Source organism: Metopolophium dirhodum, chromosome 3, assembly GCF_019925205.1.
Source record: "Metopolophium dirhodum isolate CAU chromosome 3, ASM1992520v1, whole genome shotgun sequence".
NCBI classification, from domain to species: Eukaryota; Metazoa; Arthropoda; class Insecta; order Hemiptera; family Aphididae; genus Metopolophium; species Metopolophium dirhodum.
The window spans coordinates 1,767,071-1,791,645 of NC_083562.1; the positions used below are offsets into that span (position 1 = coordinate 1,767,071).

Genomic DNA, 24,575 nt, shown 5'->3' on the forward strand with positions numbered 1-24,575 from the left:
ATCGACATAGCACAACGTCGACGTGACGAAAAATCGGGTAAAGAACACTACGGTATGGTTGTAGCTTGGTAGGCAGGTAACTGCAGTGTTTGGATATTGAAAATATCGTCTAATGTCAATTATTATTACTGTTGCCGTACCGTGCCGAAGGGAATCGAGTTGGCTTATTGTTTTCGTTCCAATTAGCAAACAATGGGCGCAATAATAATTAACATCGATCGAAATAACGTTTATTATGATATCGAAAAAAAAAAAAAACTAAAAAGAGCAACGGCGATAACGAAGTAGGAATAGAAAAGGCTGATGGGAGGAAATTCAAAAAGATTTCGAATACAATGGAATTCCCACTTTTGATATACAAATAATTTTTCCCGTGGTAATTATTATGCTTGAACGTTTTGTCGGAATACTTTTGAAATGTGTTCATTTACAGCCCTGCAGCCACTAACGCCCTCCCACCCCCCCCCCCCCCCCCATCATCATCCCCGCGACCCCCACAACCGGCGTAGCCAGTACCCGAGTACCGACTCCGATGGCGTGTTCCCAGGAGAGAGCTGAATTTACTTAATTTCATTTTTTTTTTCTCGACAACAAATTATCGTTGCCTTGTCGAAATTATTACGCGAAAGTTGTTCAAAACGACGACACGGTGGAAATTCAAATTGTTTCGTATACAAAAACAGAAGAACGCCATTCTTCGAACGGCGGCTTAGTACGTCCTTAGAATGCATAATGACCGGAAGTGCTCTATTGCATTTTCCGCCTTCGTGTAACTGGACCCTACTCTAAGATCCTTGTAGAAAATGTTTAAAGATCTTTTCTCAAATATTCTATGGATTTATTGTACGAGAAAAAATAGGATAACTAAATAGTTCAATGGTATAAAGTTATTATCAATAAAAGGTATTATGACGAAACTGTAAGGTACAAACGATGTTTGGTTGTTTTTTTGGTTAGAGAAAATATTATGTGAAAATACATTATACTTCCTACTTTCGTAGTCACTTATAGTTTCAAATAATTTACGGTTAAGTTAACCGTTTGTATATTTTTTTTTCTCTGGGTCTTAACAGGGCTTGTTCAATGAATAATTTGTGCACAAAACTCGTTTATTGCTTCATTTTAATTCCCGAGTAGTGTATAAAAACGTTCTGTTATTTTGTTTTTTTTTAATTGCAGAAAATTTTACGAAGAAAAATCCAACGATATATTTTAACATAATTTTAATACCGTTTTCATTATTTTATGCAGATCTTTCCACGCAAAACTGTACGCATTGTAACTTGGAGGGGAGAATTAAATTCTAAATTGTTCTAGTGCTATACACGAGATAGGTAAGGTGTTGAAGAGAAAAAGTGCGTATATGTATAAACCTTTAGTACAATATGCATGAATGGACAGTGACATGTGAGAAGCCAGATGGAAAAAAACATTTTATATCTATTTTCCCGAGAAAGATATAAAAGAAAGAATTCTACTTTACGCCCTGTAAAACATTATAGATTCTCGATATAAAAAAAATATATATTAAATTCTAAACAACACGAGGTTTGAATAAAATAACATCGACGACATATTATTTTTAATCATTTTTTTTTTTTTTTTTGATACACGGTCTGCAAACTAAACGACAGCCGTCAAAAACCAATGAAAATGACTATACCTACATAATAAATGTCGACTGTTGTCGGAATAAAAATTTGCCGGTAGTTCACCTGTTTCGTTTTGGATACAATTAGAAACGTAAAACCCGGAAGCACCGTCATTTCGCTTTTATTATCGATTCGACGATTCAAACAATCGGTGCAATAATAATAATAATAATAATAATATTCGATTCTGACGTTACGGGTAGTTCATCGCGTAATCCAGTCACGTCAAGCATGCGTTCACAGTATTAGACGTCACGATAATAAAACGTGTAAACGGATTTATGTGGAATAACAGCACAGCAGACGTCGACAATTGGAAGTGGCGACAACTTCACACCGCATACAAATGTCCCGGTTAACGCGAAGAAAGAGGCGTACAAATCCGGATTTATGAGTACAGTAACGCTTGTTAAAATGACAGTGAAAATAATCCTACATGGGTTAAAAAAAAAAAAAAAACCCCCCATAGACGATAACAATGTTTTGGCTGGGGTCTCTGAACTGCAGTCTAAACTGAGGTTATAATTAAATCATCAAAATACAATATAGACATAATCTGCTGAAAACAATTCAGAGTGAAAATTATATTATAATATAAGTACTGCATAATGCAAACAATATAAATCTGAAAAAATTAACCGTTATACATTTTAGTCCACATAATATGTACGCCCTTCGACTATTGTTTATTGCATTCTGAATGGCCTCTATAATTGAACGTTATCAAATTCGTATAACCACACAAAAAATTCCACGTCCGTTAAATTTTTTATAATATGAATTTGCAGTAAACATTTTACGTCTACTTTAAATCATTTAATTTGTGTGCAACATTTAAAATGAATACATTAAAAATTCATCTTATCGTGTTCAAGTATAATATTATTAAAGTAAAAACAAATGTGTTCTATGTTTTCACGAGTGAAATAGTTTTTCATACACACTATACAAGGTTCATAGGTGTCAAAAACATTTAAAGTAAAACTCTTGGGAAAATTATATACATATATGATAGTATAATAAGATATAGAAAAACTTCAAATAAAACAAAATAGATTGTCAAATTACTAAAACAAGAAGTCTAAAAAAATGTATTAATTATATTACAAAAGTATGATTTCAATTGTTACTCGAAAACCCTTTGATTTTTAGTCGGAACACTAGTTAAATAAATAATGATTCATAATATTATAGAATAATTAAAAATAACAAATAAAATTAAATTAACTTGACCCTGCGTTGTTTTCTTTTATTATTTTACCAATATTTTTAGACATAGATAATAAATTATAATAGCACAATTCACAGAAGATATAAATTGCAAGAATAACCATATTAAATCTGTTTTTGGATGATTTTTAAGTATATTAGCTGAAACAATATTTAAAATAAGATTTATCGCGCACAAAAATAAAATCAAATTAACCTAACCAATCTGCCTGGCATTTTTAATAACCAAAAATAACTATATATTATAGAAGCAATACATTTTTATTAATTTGCGTACGCAATTTAATACATAATGTCATAATCACATTAATTTCTTCGAGACCGTTGGAAAAACGTCGAATTCTGTAAGTATGAAAAAATGTCTTAAATTAACTTACAAAAATCTGGAAACTACACGTTTTTCCTCAAAGTTAAATAAGGTTTCTTGGAAAAATAATGGGACTCGCGAAAGTTTGAAGCCCGTCAAAAATGAATATTTACGACCCTTGGCTGCGCATAACGTACAGAAATATTGAAGTGAGAGACAGAGCTAATCAGCGAAAAATTATAATAGAAAGCACTTGCATGTTGGTATTATTATAGGACACGCGACAACTTCGCATCGTTTGTATGAAATCTGGTTCAGGACTATAATGATTTAACTTCACTATAAAGTATAATATATTCATAACCCGCGTGCATCACGAAAACTGTTTAGAAAACCTTTCTGCTAAAAATTCGTCCACAGAAAAAATATAAAATTAAACTTTTTACAGCTTCATTTCTTACAAACTTACGTTTCACATCACTATTGTCGTTTGCATCACTTAAAACTCTAAAATCCAAATAATTGTGAGAAGTCTCAAAACATTTTCCGCCCCGCATTAATTAGTGTACACGACTAATGCAAATCGCAGACACGTACACATAATTTCAAATATATTATATATACAGTATATAGCGTTAATACTCGATTTTATGCGTACAGGGAAGCCGACAAATATAATAATAGTAATAATAATAATTACCTAACCGCACAAGAAAAGTGACTGCAGTGGCACGCCTTTTATACAGCGCGCAAGTGTAAATTCTCCTCTGCGGGGGCGGCATCATTAAACACACATAAGACGATTAATGAGAGTCGAGTTTGTGTGAAAGCAGTTATGGAGGCGGCGGATGGTGTTTTTAAGAAGCTAGGAGAACACGATTATCCGAGAAATAATCACACCTACTGGTATAGTGCCGAAAAAAAAAACCCCCAAAGAAATAAAACCTTTGAAGGAGAATTCGGGGAGTGGGTTGTACACGTTATATAATAAAATACGAAAAACAAAAAATTAAAACAAACAACCTCTTTCGGTTTGGTTCCAAAGTCATTAATTATACATTTGTCCCTAATTTCTCGCCCTTAACCACCGGCCGCCGCCGACGACGTTGTCGCTCGCTCCTTTCCAGGGTTGCAGGATTTTCACGTATACGCCGTGTAGGAGGTATAGGAGGTGAGGGTGACCTTCTCCCGTCGCGAAAAGTCGTCTATACATACATAATATAAAAGATATCGTTTTTATACTCTCCGCGACGAGCACGCACACACGCGCGACACCCACCGCCGCCGTCCTCTTGAAAAACCATCATCAGACGGCGACAGTGGCGGTGGCAGTGGCGACGATGAGCGCAGAAGTTTTTGACTAATCTGTCGCGTGATTAATGGCCGGACGAAAGTTTTGAGCTCGCCCTTCCCCGTCTTTCGGGGCTAACGTGTGCACTGTGCGAGGGCGAGGCCCTCGGTCGTTCTCCTTTTATTCCCGACGAGTAATTGAAAGTCTGCAACCGTGGCTTATATATATATATATAGTGGTGACAACAACGACAACACGCCAAGTGTCTCCCACCCCTCCCCCCCCCCCACTCAATCAACATCAGGTCGCCTGCTGGCGGAGAGCGGCGTTTGCGGTGGCTTTTCTCGCGCGTAGCTGACGGACGGACGGCGGTTATATATACAGGCCGGGTATCCCCCTGCCCTGGTGTGGGGGAAACACGTTTCTCGGCCGGGGCGGTTGATGGATCGACTTTGTTTGGGCACTCGCGACGTGAATAATTATTAACCGTGTTAATATAACATTTTATTTTATTTTTTCCCCCCCATTCGCTTACTTCATTTTCGATAAATCTCCTCTCGTTTCCCATTCCGTCTCCGTTTCCCGCTCCAAAAGTGCAATATCCAATATTTTTCACTTTGCCGCGAGTACGTGCGCCCCGGTACGTTCTCCGTTCCCCACTTGAACGCTGCGTACGACTGTTCGGTATCCATCCACTCAGGTTAGATATCTTTGTATGCACAGCAGTTTTCAGTAATGCGCGACGTGTCAATTGGAAAACCGGCAAACTAAAATAGCATTATTAATACCCGTAGGCCGCATTGCAATTTTCAAACATAATACAAGTTATAAGACCACGATTTCGGTACTGAAAGCTCCAAAAAAATCTCCTCTTTTGTATGACTCGGAATTGAAACGAAATATTTTTAGACGATTTAAAAATTAAAAATTAACTCATTTTAATTCCGAGCGAATTGTAGTGGAATAAACTATGGAAAACCGGGGGGAAAGGACATAGGGTGGTGACTGGTTGCGATTGTAGTAAGGAGTAGTTTAAGGATAATATAGATATAATGTGAGGATGGCATTTAAAACCTGTTCGATTCGGGATTTCGATATAGTAATGATAAGAGACAACGCGTTACACTCGGTGGTTGTGATCCTTTTGAAAGAGACTCCTCAAATGTCACAGCTGCAATCTATAATATTATATATAAAAATGAATGTTTGTCTATCCACCTGTCCTTTATGCATCCCCAGACGGCTAGATCGACCTTGATAGCATTTTTTGTGTGTGTTCGAGTGATTCCCGGGATGATTAGATTCCCGATTAGACCCGGTAGGTCCAACACGGGGAGGTACTCAAACAGGGATTTTGAGATTTACGATGGGATATTTCGTTTATAAATTGTTACTATTGGTTATAGGAGTAATAATAAGTAGAAATTAGTGTTTATTACTGTAATGGTTACCATTGGTTAATCGGGCAGCAAGCATGCATCAAATCGAATTTTTGCATATTTCCTATCAAAGTGGCTTAGTCGCACTTATAGCCGCCCGTCGGCGTTGTCCTCGATCCGACGTAGTCGGGTGGCCTACCAGGGTGTGACTGAGTTGCACTTACTGCTGCGAGTTACACCCAAAAGGAATTTGACAATCACAATTTTTTTAAAAGTCTTCATTTTTTACGGGCAACGAAGTGCGTGAGATCAGCTAGTGTATTCATATATATATATATATATATATATAAACCTTTGTGACAAGATAATAGTTGTAGACTATAGATTACGAGCAACCACGTAATTGTAAGTGTTTGAGGTCATTGATATCGTTCGGTGGTTTCATTTCCAGCTTATTCTTGGCGTGTATAATATGTGTGTACAATACAACTACGCTGTAGTTTATTGTTCGATTATATTTATTATTGTTTAAACTTTTAGCACCATTGATTATATCGTTAGAATAATATTATAGTCTTTATGTCGTCTGGTGTAGACGGTGCAAAGACTACAGTGTAGAACTGTTGTGTTTGTTTACTTGAGTATTTTGACGTGTTGTTCACGTGCTACACTATATTGTTATAATAATTATTGTATCATAAAATACAACTTGCGACTTGCAAGTTCAACATAGCTTTAACCACGACGCCATTATAATATTCTTGTTCAAAATGTCTAATTCTAACTTAAAATCAAAACGATTAAGTAATTCGTAGCATAAAAAAAAAAGGTTTGGCAAAAAAATAAAGGGAAGAACAGTTGAATAGGAAAACTGATAAATTAGATACCTATTTTAAGGTACCTATGTAAATACAGTATATTTCTTATTCGTTACTATAATTTATAGCTATAGAATTTTATTTATAATTTTATCGCACAGACCAATGTTATTAATACAATATTGCCATGTAATAATTTGTATAAATTGTATCTGGTATATATTGTATTTATATTATGTACTGTACAATTACGTGTACCGAGACTAGACGAGTAAGCATACAGTTTTTTCGTAAGTCAAATGTATATGTTATCGAGTCTTCGAGCGTAGCGATAAAAAAATTTTGTGTTATTTACTTGTAAAAAATGGCGTGTACTGAATAAGTTACGTCATATATTTATGTTGAACATCGTCCCTTGGCCCTGTGTGTATTATTACTCTACTAAAGTTCATTCATACGTGTGTGACGTATAGATATGCAAGGCTGGGCAAGTTAATATTTTTTTTTAACTCAGTTATATAAGTTAATATGCATCAATAACAAAAAGTTAAAAGTTAAAAGTTAATTTAACTATAGGTGAACTCAGTTAAGTTAAAAGTTAATACACACTTTTTGTGAACTTTTTATTAAGTTAAAAAAAAGTTAATTTGTTTATACAACGCTTTACGCTAGCGTACTTCATTTTAATCCAACCCAAAACTAAATTCTAGGATATAGTGTTTATATACAGTACTTCCATATAAGTTAGATTCGAATGATAAAGATTTTTAACTTGAAACAATTTTCGATACATATTTTTTGACATGTAAACGAAATAGACTGAAATAGTGAAATATTATAAAATTAAAAACAAAATAAATTAACTTAACTTACTTCTTAAAATGAAAACTTAACTCGTTAATTTCACGTTAATTAAGAAAGAAATTTAGTAAGTTAACAGTTAAGTTAATGAAAAGACAAAAGTAACTCTAGTTAAGTTAAAAAGTTAAAATAAAATCAACTTTTTAACTTAACTTAAACTTTTTAACTCGTTAATGCCCTGCCTTGTAGATATGTATCGTATAATAAATTGTGTTCTCAATGCACTTTCTTTTATTGTAACTGCTGCTGTGTGCGATATGACATCATCGCGATTGCAGATATAAGTTGTGTGATCGGGTTCGATGATGGTCGGTATACGATAAGCGAAATGTGATTCGGTCTGTGTCGGTTTAATTTGTCGGATTATACGTACACTATATGGTGTGCTATGCACTGCACTAGTCAGTAAATGATATGTTGAGCTGTGCTCTATCCCGCACACGCGCTTTCTACTGTTGACATTAAATACAGGACGTAGGTCAGACACTGTCGATGTACCTATGTCCAGTCTCTGTATAATATTTTATTATCATTTATCGATAAACGGAAATCGGATACTAGTAATTAAAATGTCATGTTGGTTCAATGTCTCTAATAAGAAAATACGACTGAAATCTTTTTAATTTACTTTTCTCGATTACTCAATTATATAATACATTGTTTTCCAAGGTTATGCTTTAAACGTAAGTACACTATAGAGACTTCCACGAAACCAACGAAAAAACCGTTATGTATTTTAGGTATCCGTACCCAGACTGATTATACATTAATTAACTTAGATATTGGGAATATGTATTTGACTATATTTAGGTATTACTCAATTATATATAGGTATTATATTCTAAGAATATTCTCTGAACATTAATACACCCGCGTCTACCGTGAGACCTGCAGTTAAAGTACCGGATTGCAGACCGAATGCTTTTAGACTAATTACTTAATTTTTAGTAAATACAAAACAATACCAATTGATGTAACTATTCTTCAATATGCGCTGCCTACACCAAATTAACTTAATGCATGACGTGCTATAATAATCATACAATTCCTACTAGTCAATTATAGTCCAAACAACAATACTAAATAAGAACTATAACATATGATAACCAATAAGTAACGATATTTCAATTTTATTGCGCTAGTGAATACCTACTTAGATTTCAAAACTTGGAAATAAGAATGGATGGCATTGGTTTGATAGGGAAATAAAGTAACAAGCAAGTTTGGTTACCTAACAATACAAAATAAATAATCCCACGACCAAATCAGAATGTTTGAACAAACTCAGTGAATTGAAATATGGACACACAGCAGACATTCTTTCAGACTGCAAGAAATGGAGGTGCGGACTGTCGTAGACGGTTCAAAATTATGTTTTGACAATGAGACACCGAACGGCTGTTGTTTTAGATAAGCTTTTATGAATGATTATGAAATCCGTATCTCCTCTACCACTAGTATGAATCGGTTGTAAGGAACGTATTATATATTATTATGTTTCAATATTGGTGCATTATAAAAAAAACTTTGATCGCAAAAGTGTACATTATGTGTTAATGTGTTATTCCATAATCCGTATCGTCATATTGGAATTAACTGTTTAGTATTTTTTTTTTTTTATTTTAATTACCAAAATATTTGATAATATAATATAATTGTATGAAACTATTTTACATACTACAGAATGATTAAAAATAGTCAACTTTACTATACGTCCACATAATCATCTAACCATAAATATAGAATAAATACCACTTGAAATTGTATTATAAAAATTTGAACTAATATATAAATATTGTTCCTTCTTTGCTAAGTCCTACGATAAAAAATTCATAACCTAAATACTTAGAACCAATATAATATACAATGTAGTGTAGTACATTGATACCACATGGCGTCGATTTATAATAAAATAGTATTACAGTATTATTATTATTTATGTTATCTGTAAACTGTATTGACATTTCTGCAGTGACCTATTAAGGGCATTTTTAAAAAAGAATTTTCAAATTTCGACCCATAAAATAATGTCTATACTGATAATTGGTGGGGCGTGTAAAAATGTTTAACCAACATAGTCAACATATTATTATTAAATTGACACAAAAAAGTATTAGGCTATATAACCTACCGGGTTAATCCTCTGTGGACGTCATTGAAAATCTTAAGTGTTTTATTCGTTTCAATATCTTTGTAGTCTTTGGCTAAACATTGCGGTATATTTTTAAAAATATTCACGTCCATGAATTTAGCCGTGCTGCATACGCCGATGTAGCTAAATTGCCTATATGAAGCGCCGGCAAACTGGTATAAATAATATTATTATTACACTCCGACCAAAAGATATAATATACAAAGATGTTTAAACGTAGCTGCAAGAAACTTGTCAGCCAATCAAATGACTCGTTTTGCAATTTTGGTGACTCGCGGCGAGGACCGAAACGAACGCAAACACGTCGAAAATCTGGTCATCTTCTTAATTTGATCAGAGTATAGTATTGTTACAAAAATTTACAGTTTTATAATATTATTCTCTGAAGAGGGAAAACCTTGCACTCCACATAGTTCTGTTCCGATTATATGTTTTTGACTCAAAATTATCTGTACCCATATCTTTATTGATACAACATGATAATTTTTGTGTACAAGCCATGTCTAAAAATTAAACATTCACAAATGTATGCATGTATTTAAAGGTTGAAAAATGTATAATGTTAATATTTCGTTTTTGAAGATTATGCGATCGGAATTCGATAATGTTTTGAAGCCTGAAGCGTATAAAATAAAAATGGTATTATCATAATAATAACAATAGAATTTATTACTTAGCGTCCGTTGGCATTTCGATTAAAACGAAATGGAACGGATCGAGTAAAAAAAAAAATATATATATATCAATAGCTTATAAGTGACTATCGCCGTCGCGTCTATATCAAAACAGACGACGGGCTAACAACTAGTTGAATCTACCAAACATAATATTATTATGATTCCTTTGGGCCCGAACAGCCCGTAAATGGTGAAATCCTACTAATGTAGGCAATATCCTACATATACATAGTGTTAACTTCTACAAATTATAGTGTTAACTCCTACAAAAGACAATATTAACACCTTTTAAAAATGTGGACAAGTGGTTACCGCTCGTACCGCTGTTGTGTCCTCCTAGGATACTTATATGAACTATCAAATTTAACCTTTTCTCCAATTTAAATCGTTTAATTATCATACATCATAAAAAATATTAAAAAAATCAAATGACTTAAAGAAATTAGTAGAAAAAAAAAGGTCTTCGTATTTTCGAAATTTAAAAACAAAATATCTATCTTGCAACACATTAATACATATTATACAAAAATCAATTCAGCTATATAAACAAAAACTTATACGGACGAGATCGTCATGTCTTATCGATACCTATTCGACGATATTCGATACCATACAATCGCTGTTCTAACATTAAAAATTAAAACATTTTGTAGGGCAAGTGTCGATATGGACACGTGCGATAAACATTCTACCTTTTTGGCAGTTTGGATTGTTAAAGTTTCACCTTATGTTTGAGCATCATCATAGCCCAGTTATAATACATAGTGCATAAACACGTTCTTTCAAGTGTTTGTATTTTATCTTTAAAAATATATTTTTATGGTTCACGGTGAATTGGTCGCGAACATTTGATCGCCGGTGAATTGGTCGTCGGTGAATTGATCGCGGGTGAATTTATCGTGAATATGATTGGTCGCTAAGATAATTGATCGTCAAACGAACAATTTTAGTTTTTTAATTATTTTATTATACTCATTACATAGTTAATATTTAATATATATTATATACACATCCGAGTTTTATGTTTATTATTTTAGAATATTTGCATTGCTACCAAATAAAACTGAAACCACATATGTTAATTTCTACAACGCATTAAAAACATTGAACGAATCATTAAATCCAAAATCAATTATGGTTGATTTTGAAAAAGCTGCGATTAATACGATTCAAAGTGTTTTTACCAACACATCAGTTCGTGGGTGCTTTTTTCATCTATCGCAAAGCATTTGGAGACGCTTGCAAAATTTAGGATTCCAAAAAAGGTACATGGAAGACTCGGAATTTGCTTTGCAAATTAGAATGATGGCAGCACTTAGTTTTGTACCAGAACAGGATGTAGAAAATGCCTGGAATGAACTACTGGACTCAGAATTTTATTCACTGAACGAAGAAATATTAACACATTTAACAAATTATTTTGAAGATACGTGGATTGGACGTCTTGATAGAAGAAATCGAAGGAAACCAGCATTATTTCCAGTGACGCTGTGGAACTATTTATTTATTTATTATAATTTTAAATTTAATTAACTGTGAGAAATTTTAAAAGCATAAAACTCAGAAATATACCTAATATTATAATAAAATAATTAAAAAACTAAAATTGTTCATTTGACGATCAATTATCCTAGCGACCAATTATATCCGCGATAAATTCACCCACGATCAATTCACCGGCGATCAATTGTTCGCGACCAATTCACCGGATACCTATTTTTATATTTATAATTTTCAAGTTATAATACTGTTAGCTTTTTGAGCTTTTCAAAATCGTGTATTCAAATAAAATGTCGGAGTGTAGAATATTACGCTATTTTTTTTCAGGTAAAAATGTCCATGTATAGGAGATTACAGTATATCTTTGACTTTCGGGGGAAAATGTTATTCGTGTGGGGGCTTATATTTGGCCGAACAGACGACTAGAGCACAACGATGACGAGTGTCCACAGATTTCGTAAATGTCTAACAATGTGTGCACTCGCCACTCAGTCATTATCTACACAAGCGATAGCTGCCATTACACCCCCCTCCCCCCCTCTTGCGATAAACATTACTACGAGCGATCTTTCGTGTGAGTGCGCGTATCTGATTTTGATTTTAATTACCGTCGTGGTTTTTGTAGTACAATCGTATACCGGATTGTCCAGCCCGTGAAAAACTAATTTGTGGTTATTTATTTTCATTAAATAAACATAAAAATGACTGTTATTCTAAACCTCGGGGATTATAGTAACGTTTTTCAAACTAGGAAATAAATAATAACATATAATAATACCAGCACAAAAAATGCCAAATAAAATAGTGTAATCTGTGTTTATTTATTGAACCGTTAATTCCGTCAATACACTACGCAATCCTACTAATTCGCTTATCACGCCGATTTAACGGTTATCTGCTTACATAGCTGCAAAGGTGGTTAACATATTTTATATTATCACTGTGTACGAGTTTGAGTCAAATATTCAACACGCGATGGCTCTGATTACTTAAGCATATAACATAATAGTAATCTAAAATACTATTTATATAATTTATAATCATATAGTAAATAAGTATCATTAAGCTTACTTCAGTAATTATCTCGGTTTTATTTTATAAATCTAACTCATTTTTTATGTTTTTAAAACCTACATATTATCTAAATGTTTTTTTGCGCATATAATGTTTCATTTTCATATTTTTATTTCTAAAGATGGTACCTATCCTTACGTTTTTATTGTAAATATTAACATTTTTAATTATAAAGATATTGTGAAGTATGTTTGTATAAATACTTGATGAATAAAAAAATACTTACAGAAAACGATTATTATAAAGCATTTCAATTTTAGTTGCAAACACAATTTTTTTAACAAATCGTAAAAAAACGAGTAACGACTATTTTCATAAACATATAAGACTTGGTAAAATGTAAGTAAGCCGTATATTTAAAACTAAATAGGACGTCTATTCATGACTTTTGGATGTCAGCATTTTAAAAACGTTTGCATTCTCAAATAACTTAATAATTATAAGTAATAATACTAAGGACTTAAACACAAGTCATTTTGTCCAATAGGTACCCATAGGTATTTATATTGTAAACATCGACCTCTTCATAATGAAATATTAAAATCTTACAGCTAAGTATATCCCTTTCATAAATTAACCTTAACTTTTATAGTATACTGATTGTAGGTACAACACGGCAACCGCGGTAATTTCTATTTCAAAATAAATATTTATACCTTATGAATATCCACTTAACGTCAAATTACTGTGATCAATTCTTTAATATCAGTGTATTTATGAAGTGAAAGTAATAAAATATAATACATTGTGGTTATTGGATTTTTAAAAACTCGACTCCGACACTCAATCAATTATACCGTACTTAAAATAACCTAGTACAAATAAAATAGCAGTGGTAAAAACTCCTCTTGATAAAATAAAATTTTCAAACAGTAAAACTACCTACACTAAATTGTATAGTTCTAAAACCGTTGGAACGTTATATTGTATAAAAATTAACTTTGAAAATGTGGTTTTTCATCGAGATTATCAATATTGAATTAAATTAATTGAATTTTGACGTCAATCTCAAAAAATTTAAATTAAATTATTTTTAGTGGTAATGGTAGTATACATATTTTTCCATGGAACAAATTTAAAAAACAAAAATAAATTGGCATCGTGTGTTTTCAAATATATTCACACTGTCCATGTACAATATATTTGTATCAATGTTTGTTGCTTTTACATTTTTGTATACCTACTTTAGATTTTTAATTTTAGTTTAATTCGCACAAGAAATTTGTTTTATTTCAATTACATAAAGTATAATAAAAAAAAAATAGAATCGAAACTGATCCAACGCATACTTATAATCTTACTTCCTAGGCCTTTTTGGTTTTTGAGGAAAAAAATATACCTAAAACACTTAATGTTAACTTCACATTTGAACCAAGTCAACGTCACGGTAACGTGCACAAAACAGTAATTCCAAAGTATAATGGGTTCATGATGCCTAGATAGTAAAGTTCTTATCATAATATAACCCCATCGACCCTCAGAGCGTTTTCAGATTTAAAGGTACGTGGGAGGAAATGCGTGATCGGACCATGAACAATTTTAAACAGAATGAATAACATCCGTCATCGAACTGCTTTTGAATAACAATGGTAATAATAATAATAATTAACACAATCGAAACACTTCTGTTTACATTTTAAATAAGTAATAAACTAATAACCCTCGCACACGTACATATTGTATGATTATATCCACACTCTCGGTGTGTAACTGACGCGTGGAGGACAGGTATAGTGACCGATATAATAAATGGCAATTGCCTTCTTTCCAAATTTAAATTCGGTTATACCCGCTAACATATTAATATCAATGGCACGCGTGTGTATAGGGTAAGCTACGAGGTCGTAACTGAATAAAAATGAATTATTATAGAGCGCCCCAAAATAAGTTATGTCGTACGAAATTCGTACCGGAAAAAACAAGTCGTAACTTAATTATACTTTTTAATTTTGAAAACGCTTCATACGCCGCCAAAAGCAATTTCTTTTTTCTTTGGTCTGATGGCGTAATTGTTTTTTGCGAATGTTAAAAATCTAGACACGTGTCATTTACGTGTATCATCTCATACCTGATTAAAAATAGAAATACATGCAAAGCAAATATAACAATACTGTACAAGTAAATTGTGTGCGCATTATTGACTGTAATATTATTGTTACTGCATTTGTGACGATCTCTGAGAATGTCATCAGTCTGAACTTAAATACATTTCGAGAGAGTAGTAAATATCATTAAACACGCCATCGTCTGTATTGGATGGATTTTTCGAGATTGGTCTACGAGTGCTGTACATTGAACCTTTTTTATACTAGTGAAGTCTTCATACTTCATACAACCATATACTGCATTTAACCACATGCATACAAGACACAGAACACTAGTGTTAAGCAGTAACAGTAGTTACATTCCAGTAACCTATAGTGTTAAGTAGTAACACTAGTTATACATACTAGTGACCTAGTGTTAAGCAGTAAGAACACTCGTGTCACTTCGATTGTCTCAGAAGTCGACACGGTGTGGTTTTGATATTTATTTTAAAAGCAATAATGAATTAGTCATGGCCGAAAAACAACTGTTACCAAAGTGCTATCAAAACCGTGGTTGCTAACATTCTTTGACAGTTGTTGGGGTAGTGTTACATTTCTGAACCATTAAGAAAACAAAAAATTCCTTTTACTAAATACCATTCACAGTATATTTCTGATCACTAAAACAAACTTTTTATGACTCAATCTACCCAAAAAAAAAGTTTTCAAAGATAAACATCAACATAATTTTTGTAAGATTATTAGTTAAAAAACAAAAAATAAACAATATGTATACACCAAAAATTACGTACCTACAGTAGGCTTATGTAAAAAAATTTTAATAAATTATCAATGCTTCATTATCCCGTGCGCGAAGATTACCGGAACTCTAGTAACTACAATAGTATTATATAATTGAATATTTTAATTTAAAAATAATTAATTATGTATTACCTCACCTATCTCACAAAAATTCAGTAATAACATAATAATTTAAAAATCAAAACATTAAATGGGTTAAAACTTTAAAAAAAACTTTCCTTTTTAAATAACAACTGCTAACTATTTAATATTTGTCCAATTAATATAGGCACCTTAATAACATAATAATATTATTATTATAATGATCAAACAATTTTTATTTATAGAATTGAGTTTTGAAATTAATATTTCATTGAATTGTTCACGTGCAACCTACATGGTTATTGTACTTAAAATTCGTATCTGTAATCCTTTTGGAAAAAAAGGTAAGAAAGGACATTTTTAGATGACTTATTTACGGCAGTTCGGTACTTCAATTGATTTTCTATAGTGCCCCTAAGTTCTTGTCGCAAAAAATACATCAAAATAAAAATAACCGGTGGATTTTAAATGTCTTCATATATATCATTCGGTAGAATTGATAAGAAAAAAAACAACCACGTAAAGTTATGGAGTAGTATTTTTACTTTTTTTCATAAAGTACAATCATTGGAAATAAATCAAATCCTAAGTAAAGGTATTGGAACATGTAATAAAATATTTGTACATTATTGGATAAATTTATGGCTATTTATTAGCCTCTAAATGTGTACGCAATTTATCGTAGAAGTTATAGCAAAACTTACGGCGTGATAAGGTAGTTGGAGAACTGCTTAAATTCTTTTTACGATTGTTCGGAATTAAGAACTCAATATTAGAATCATATTCAGAAACTGACACATTTTTTTCAGCTATATTTTAAAATTCTCTTTAAACAACGATTGATTTATGATATAATAAATTCAAAATCAAAAACGAAATTATTGAAACCGTTCTTTCAAAAAAATAAATTGTGACTTTTTTTATTATTATTACTTAAGGTGCAATTATTAATAAACAGTAACATTACTTATTAGAATAAACAATAATTTTGACGAGCACAATTTTTAGATTCTAAGCGGAGCGAGGAATGTAATGGTTTTACAGTGATGTTTATTTCTTTTTCTTTTTTATTCTGTAAACACTTTTTCTCCCTCTAAACTTGCTCAAAAGTATCAAGTATAGCGTCTTTTCTGAAAGGTAATGTTCTTGGGCTGGTACTTTAGAGAGGTCATTTTTCGATTTTCGAAACGCTACTCGAAATAAAAACGGTTAAAGAAGAAAAAAAGTACGATTTCAAGATTTTATAATATTAAATAATTATGGACGACGTTTTCTACCAGAAATATTGCTTCAAATGAAAAATAACAAGAAATATTGCTTCAAATGAAAAATAACAAGAAATATTGCTTCAAATGAAAAATAACAAGAGATATTTTTTGTTGTATTTGGGATTTTGTTCCTTACGATTTAAAGTTTGGAAAATTTTAGCCATTTTTGAGCTATTTATAGACATTTAATTTTTTTAATTTAATTTTTTTTTTTTCATTTTTTTGATATTTCCTAACTATAAATTATAATTATAATTATATAAATTACCTATTTATATAAATCGTTCTGAATCTGTTCTTAAAATGCTTTGTTTATCACCATAGAAACGAATAAAATTAAATAAAAAAGATTCCCTCGTCCGCTCAGAATCGTTTTTTATCGAATGCAATCATTGCATTCAAATCGAATACAGTAAAATTACACTATCCTGTCCGAGGCCTGAAGGGACGATGGACAAACATCAACCACCGAAATGCACTGACCTACTTTTTTTAATCTTTATTTAATAATAATTTAAGCCATTTATATAAGAAAAAAATTATATTGGTAAACTTAAAATAAGTACATACTTTAAAATAGCAAATACAATATAATATAATATTATGGTTAAGACTATTATTGTTGGCCGTTTACCTGCTGATGTATTTAAAATATATTCCTTTGAAGCTACATGTACACTTATTGAACGAGTGGGGGTTTAATATTCATAAATTGTATTTTATGCCCTCTTTTTATGTTCTCCGACCTCTCATAAGTAATCAATCTAGAAAACATGGAAACATAAGAAATAAAATTTCAAAAGTAGTTGCATTTTTTATTTTTATTAATCTTTAATAGCAAACTATGGTTAAGGTAAACTGACCCTCCACATTTAATTTTCTCAAAAATTTAAAACATCGCGTTTCATATTGATTTTTTAGGTTTCTAACAACGTCTTCTTCTTTAAAAAAAAAACAATCTCGTTGTAATATAAATAATATATATAATTAGGTATATTTTGTATTTGTTCTTTGCCCTAGATAATTAAGTTACGCAATAATAATAGGTACCGATAAACGTTAATACAACAAATTTCGTGGTTATTCAGTTCACAATCATATGGTATACGAATATTATATACCAGGTACCTTATATGAAACTATTGTATCATTATGCTTGAAACAACAAAAATTGTCCGTTCTATTTTAATTTGCTCGAAATTGTACATTCCATTATGTTATAATAACTTGAGAAGTCTTAGGCATACTGAACGTCATGTGTCACCGTATAATATGGTGGACTTTAAATTAAAATTTTTTTTGTCCACAGGCCCAAGCACATCCTTCGAGAAACAATATCCGGCTACAAGGCCGCCTACTATATTGTTATCAAGATGTTCGACCAAACAGATGTAGGAACCTACAATTGCATATCAACTAACTCCATTGGAAACTCTGAAGGCACTCTAAGGGTGTATGGTAAGTGGTCACGGTCACAGCATTGTGTATTTTAATAGTTTATATAAATGTATGGTTATTTTTCTGAACTGGTGAATAATAATGCACATGATATATGTACATATGCGCATATCATATTATGATAGCGACATACTAAATAATATAATACTATAGTATTTAATATTTATACAGACATTTTAAAAAGAAAGTCAAATATTAGCCATTTTAAACATCAGTCGTTGATTGCTCCACGTTTCATATTTTTTAATTACCTACAGGTTATCTAAATTATTGTGAAAAATAATTATGAGCAATCATTTTTTTCTTTTGTCATTTCAACAGCAAAATTTTACTTTTCACAAATAATATCCATCAACAATTTATATTTTTTAAATACCACTTCTAAAAGAAAAAAATACACGAGAATTCATAATCCACAAAAAATAATAAAATTAAAAACCAAACAAAAAAAAGGTGGATAAGTGGATGTCGCTCTGCTGTACAGTAGGTTACAAGTGGGTCACTGTAATGGATGGTGTTAAATTTGAATTCAATGATATAATATCATTGTATAAGAAAAACGATTCTGAGCGAAAACGGTCAGTCAGCCTATGATATTACCAAGTATATTTGATGATATTATTGTGAATAAAGTAATTTATATATAACCTATTTACGTGGAGCCTTGTTTTAAATTTTAAATCCTTAGCCATAAAAGTTAAACATTTTATACATTTTTAACCACAAAATAATTAATAAATTATAAATTTGATAAATGTTGTCAAAATTTGAACTTTAAATGCTTATAAAAAAAAATTGTGCCTATGTATTTTTAATATTTTTCAACTGCTATTAGAACGATATATCAGGAGCCTTATATTAAATTTTCACGCTTTTTTACCCAACAAATAAAAATTTATTGTTATTTATAGAAAAAAAAACTAAAAAAATTGAAAACTGACAATGTCCGTAAACAGCTCAAAAAGAGTCAAAATATTTTCAACATTTTATGGTGTATAGAAAATGCTAATATGAACATTCAGTGAAATTTTCAAGTATCTACAGTCATTTGTTTTTTAATTACAATAAAATAAGAAAATTGTTACATGAGAAATCGAGTAAATATCAAATGTTGTAAAAATATAAATTTCAGACGCTCATAAAAATTTAATTTAAGTTTCTTCTAGACATTTTTTTTTTGATAAAGGTAGACAAACTTATGAGTAATCTTATATTACATTTTCAAATCTTAGATTTAAAAAGAAAAATTTTTATGAATTTCAACTCAAAATAATTTGCTATTTTTCGTGATTTTTCCGTATTTTGTCAAAATTTGAACTTTAAATGCTTATAATTAAAAACTGTGACTAAGGATTTTTAATTTTTTTCATCTGCCTTTGAAACAATAACCTAGGAGCCTTCTATTAAATTTTCAAGCTTTTTTACTCAACAGATAAAATTTTATTGATATTTATAGAAAAAAAAACTAAAAAAATTGAAAACTGACAATGGCCGTAAACAGCTCAAAAAGAGTCAAAATATTTTGTAAATTTTATTGTGTATAGAAAATGCAAATATAAACAACCAGTGAAAATTTCATGCATCTACGGTCATTTGTTTTAGAGTTACACCAATAACCAAAATCGATTTTGTTAAAAATCGATTTTGCGTAAAAATTCCCGTTTTTCCTTAATTTTTCTTTTGTTTTTCACATCGCTTTTGAAAACTACTGGGAAATTAAAATTTTGACCTCCCCAATGCACCAACGATATTCACTTTCCCATCGAACAAGATACTGAAGTCGAAAATCGAAGCATTATTTCGACTACTTATCGTGTACACAGACACAAAAATAAAAAAATAAAAAAAAAAATAAAAAAAAAAAAAAATAAAAAAAAAAACACACATCATTGTAAAATCAATACATTCATCGTTTCACTCAGAATCTAAAACCAAGCATGCAATTATTTTGTCATAATTCTGAGAAAACAGAAAAACGTATTCTGCAGGACCATAATTCATGTAATCCAGTTTATCATAATTGTATACATAAATAATTGTATTATTAGGTAATTAAAAAAAGATTAAACTATACATACCTATTATTATTATTTAATTAAATATAAACCATCATCATTCATCACACATATCATTTTTTTATCCATACATATAAATATAATATAATACACAATAAGAATATTTTATCTGTCAATTTACATGATTAAGGAAGCCACTTTTCCCCCCACCAGTGACACTTATGTTGATTTACAAAACACATAGGTACTTACCTACTAAGTATTAGATAAAAAATAAAATAAAATACTGTGTAGTCACGTGGCCCATGGGGTAAATTTATTCCAATCACACAATAAACGATTTTTATGGCTGAAAAAAGCACACTGCCGCTATTCAACTATTTTATAATGTCTGATAGAGTTTGATGAATAATATAAAGCCCGTAGATATAACATAGGTAAGACAAGTATTTTATTTTGGACAGTTATATGAGCATTTATTTTTATAATTCCTAGGAAATTATTCACCCCCCACGTGATCGATTGAAAGTTAAACACCATAATTCCATATTGCCTTAATTATATAAAGAAATTTATAAAAATTATACAAAACGAGAAACAAAATACAAATAACTAAATAATAATATTCTAAAAGACAGTACTCATTTTAAGAAGGCACCACATTATAGAGCTGAACAGCTAAGCTGGCTGTAACTTCATTAATATCATTTACGCACCATAAGCAAAATTTTAATTTGCAAAAATTAAATTGTTATAGGTAACCTACCTAGTTTATACATTAATTTAAAAAACTGAAATCAGCAAAATACATTTAAAAACTTAAAATTGTAATAAAACTCTTTTGATCCCTAGTGATTTCCTAAAATGTTTAGAACAACAAAAATAATTTAACAAATACCTAAAAAATTATTAAAATCTCCCGGAAATTTTTTTTGAACCACATCCAAACCAAACTTATCGTTACGTTTCTTCAAGTTTCTACGCTACTCCTAAAAATGTATGCATCTGTGAATTTAAATATAATTATTTAAGGTATAAATATTGATGACTATTATTATACATTTAATATAATTACATTAACAAACTAAATGGTGGACTCCTAAATTATTTTAATTTAATTTGTCTCTGAATTTGTATTTAATACGGAAACAAGTAATTTTTTTAATTATTATTACTTTTATAGTTTTGTGAAGCCACCTCCTAAGCACGTTAACAGTAGCTGAGTTGCACTTTTCACTTAATGAAAAATGTTAATACATTCGAGTATTCGACTTTATTTTATAATTATCGACATATCTTGTAACATAGATAGGAGCATAAGGACGTACAAATTTGTGTTTTTTTTTAATGAGAAAATGTCTGCATCATTTACGATTTAATTTTTAAAGATAATCTTCTATAACTAAAAATTATGAATATTATCATCGTATAATTTTTTTTCAATTCTCTTTATCTGATACATTATTATAAGTTTATTATATAAAGTAATATGTAAAAAAAAGAAAAATAATTAATTGTAAAAAGGTACATATTATAGTGAATTGTGAAACTAAAATATTTTTTTACTAATCTTATCCTTACTACTAATATTTATTTAATTTACGTTATTAGTTTATTAATTGTTTTACAATAATAGCAGGAAAATTACAATTCATTTTATATGTACAATTGCAACAAAAAAATGTTGATGATTATGGGTTTTTTTTTATAATTATTTTTAAAATATATTTAATTAATAATGAAGAACTTTTCAAACAAAAATAAAATAATTTTTTTGAAAGATTGAGTTAGTTTAGGTTAGGTAGATTTTTTTAAGTTTGAGGCGTTGATGCGCTGGGGCCCATTGAAAATGATTACCCAATCGTGATTGGCCAGATCGACACTCATGCAACTGTTGTCGTGTATAATAGCCCACAATTTTTCGAGCATTACCGGTGACACATGTTGATTATTATATTATAAACACCTAACTGGTAACTAAATTAAATTAAATTATTGTTAGTATAATACTTAACATAGCTACAAAACATTAAAATAAAATAATTGCACTTTTACACTTTTGAATGCACTAATTAAATGCCAGGCTACACTATGCTACTGTTGTAATGACACGGCACATAATATAACAGTAGGATCTGTACTGTTTACAAAATAAACTACAATAGTATACTATACCTCGTAAATATACCATTATAGTATTATCATGACAGTTACAGTTTAACAAGTGTCAGCATGCATCACCACGATACGAAAATATAATAATTCATTAAAAGGCAAACGCATACAATCGAATTACGATCCGAAACGACTACATTATAATACTAGTCCGAAACTGTTATACATAATATGAAAACGTTTTCCGATCAATTCCACCTGTAGGATGTCGTCTGTACAACTATTATTCAGCATAGTTTTGTCGATTCGATGCGTTAAAATGTTATTTGGCACAATATAGCTGAACGGTGCACATTTTACACATTTTTTTTCGAGAATTTATTTTAGTTAGGTACCCTTTGGCCTTTTCCAAATTAAAACTAATTTCATAAACAGTAGTTCCATTTAATATGTACACAAATAAACACGAAACGTCTTTGGGAACCGAGCATAAAATATAGGTTAGTTAGAAAACATGTTGCGTAGAAAATTCATTAAAATTCTACTGGTGTGTTTTCAGCTGCACCGTGTTATTGATACCAATGCCCCTTTGAATTATAACAACAGCCCGATGTAATTTTTGGGTAAGAATAACTGTTCGTATACTCCTAAGGGAATTTCCTTTTTACGAGACTAATTTCCGTGTGCGGAAAGAAAAATTATTATTATATTAACAAAAATTATTTCAGTAATAACCAACAAACCTAATAATTGGTTGATACAATACAATTATAATTGTTTCATCGACCAGCAGATAATTCAAAAGACAAAAATAGTGTTTGGTTCAAACCAACCAAGATAATAAATGTGGATTTAATGACACCTTGACGAGTAAAATATTTTAGTTTTGTTGAAACAACTATCTTCTGCAGAGTTCAGAAATTCCGCAAAGTTAAAAGCCGTCTCTACAAAATATTGTTATTTTATCACTGTTATTGTTATACAATAAATTGTGGTGATATAGTTACATAGTCTTTATATATAGACATAGTTTATTATTATCGTTCGTTAAAAAATCGTTTTTTATCGAACAATTGAAAATACTACCATTGTTAATAGCAGCTAGTTCCGTAGCCACACACCCACACATCGCCAAAATAAATTTATTTAAATTATAATAACATTATCAGGTAAATCTATGATAAATTATCATATCGACCACAATTTATATAGATTACATTTTCACGCAATGGCAATAAAGGGGAAAAGCCCACGGTTCTTGGGGCTTTGGCTTTACGGTTTCGAAATGGGTCACGCCAATTCACGCTAATCGCACGCTAAATATTTAACCAAAAAAATGTTTGAAATTCGATATGGGGGGAGGGGGGCTGGAGAAACGTACGTAAATGCGAGATCATAGTCGTGAATAAAAATAATTCTTTTAAAAAAATACCCATACAAGCCACATGGTGTCCTTCCCGAGGTTAGGGAACTAAAATTGCAGTGTACATCATAATAAATAGGAAAGAAATTATGTTTCTAATTTTTATGTTGTATCTGCATATTATTAAGTAGCTATAGGTTGTCCCCAAATTTGAGAAGCATTTCGTGGTTTCTTCGCGCCAGACATTTTCTGATATTTTATACTAATACGCCGCTTGTACGTTTAACAATTTGTTTTACAGTCACTATAAAATAGTGTATGACATATTATTATTATGCGTTTATATAGGTCGGTTTGGGTTAGGTATACCAATTTTTATGTTATAGAACACAATTTGAATATTCAAAACGTACAAAGATAAATAAAAGTGATATTTTACTGCGTTAGATTCTCGACAGAACGAATTACGACCAAATGAAATCAGT

General features: G+C 30.7%; 1 pseudogene; it reads left to right on the forward strand.

Annotated features, from left to right (window-relative positions):
- Positions 1 to 24,575, forward strand: part of LOC132941754 (lachesin-like) — a 241,880-nt pseudogene that overhangs the window by 213,171 nt on the left and 4,134 nt on the right.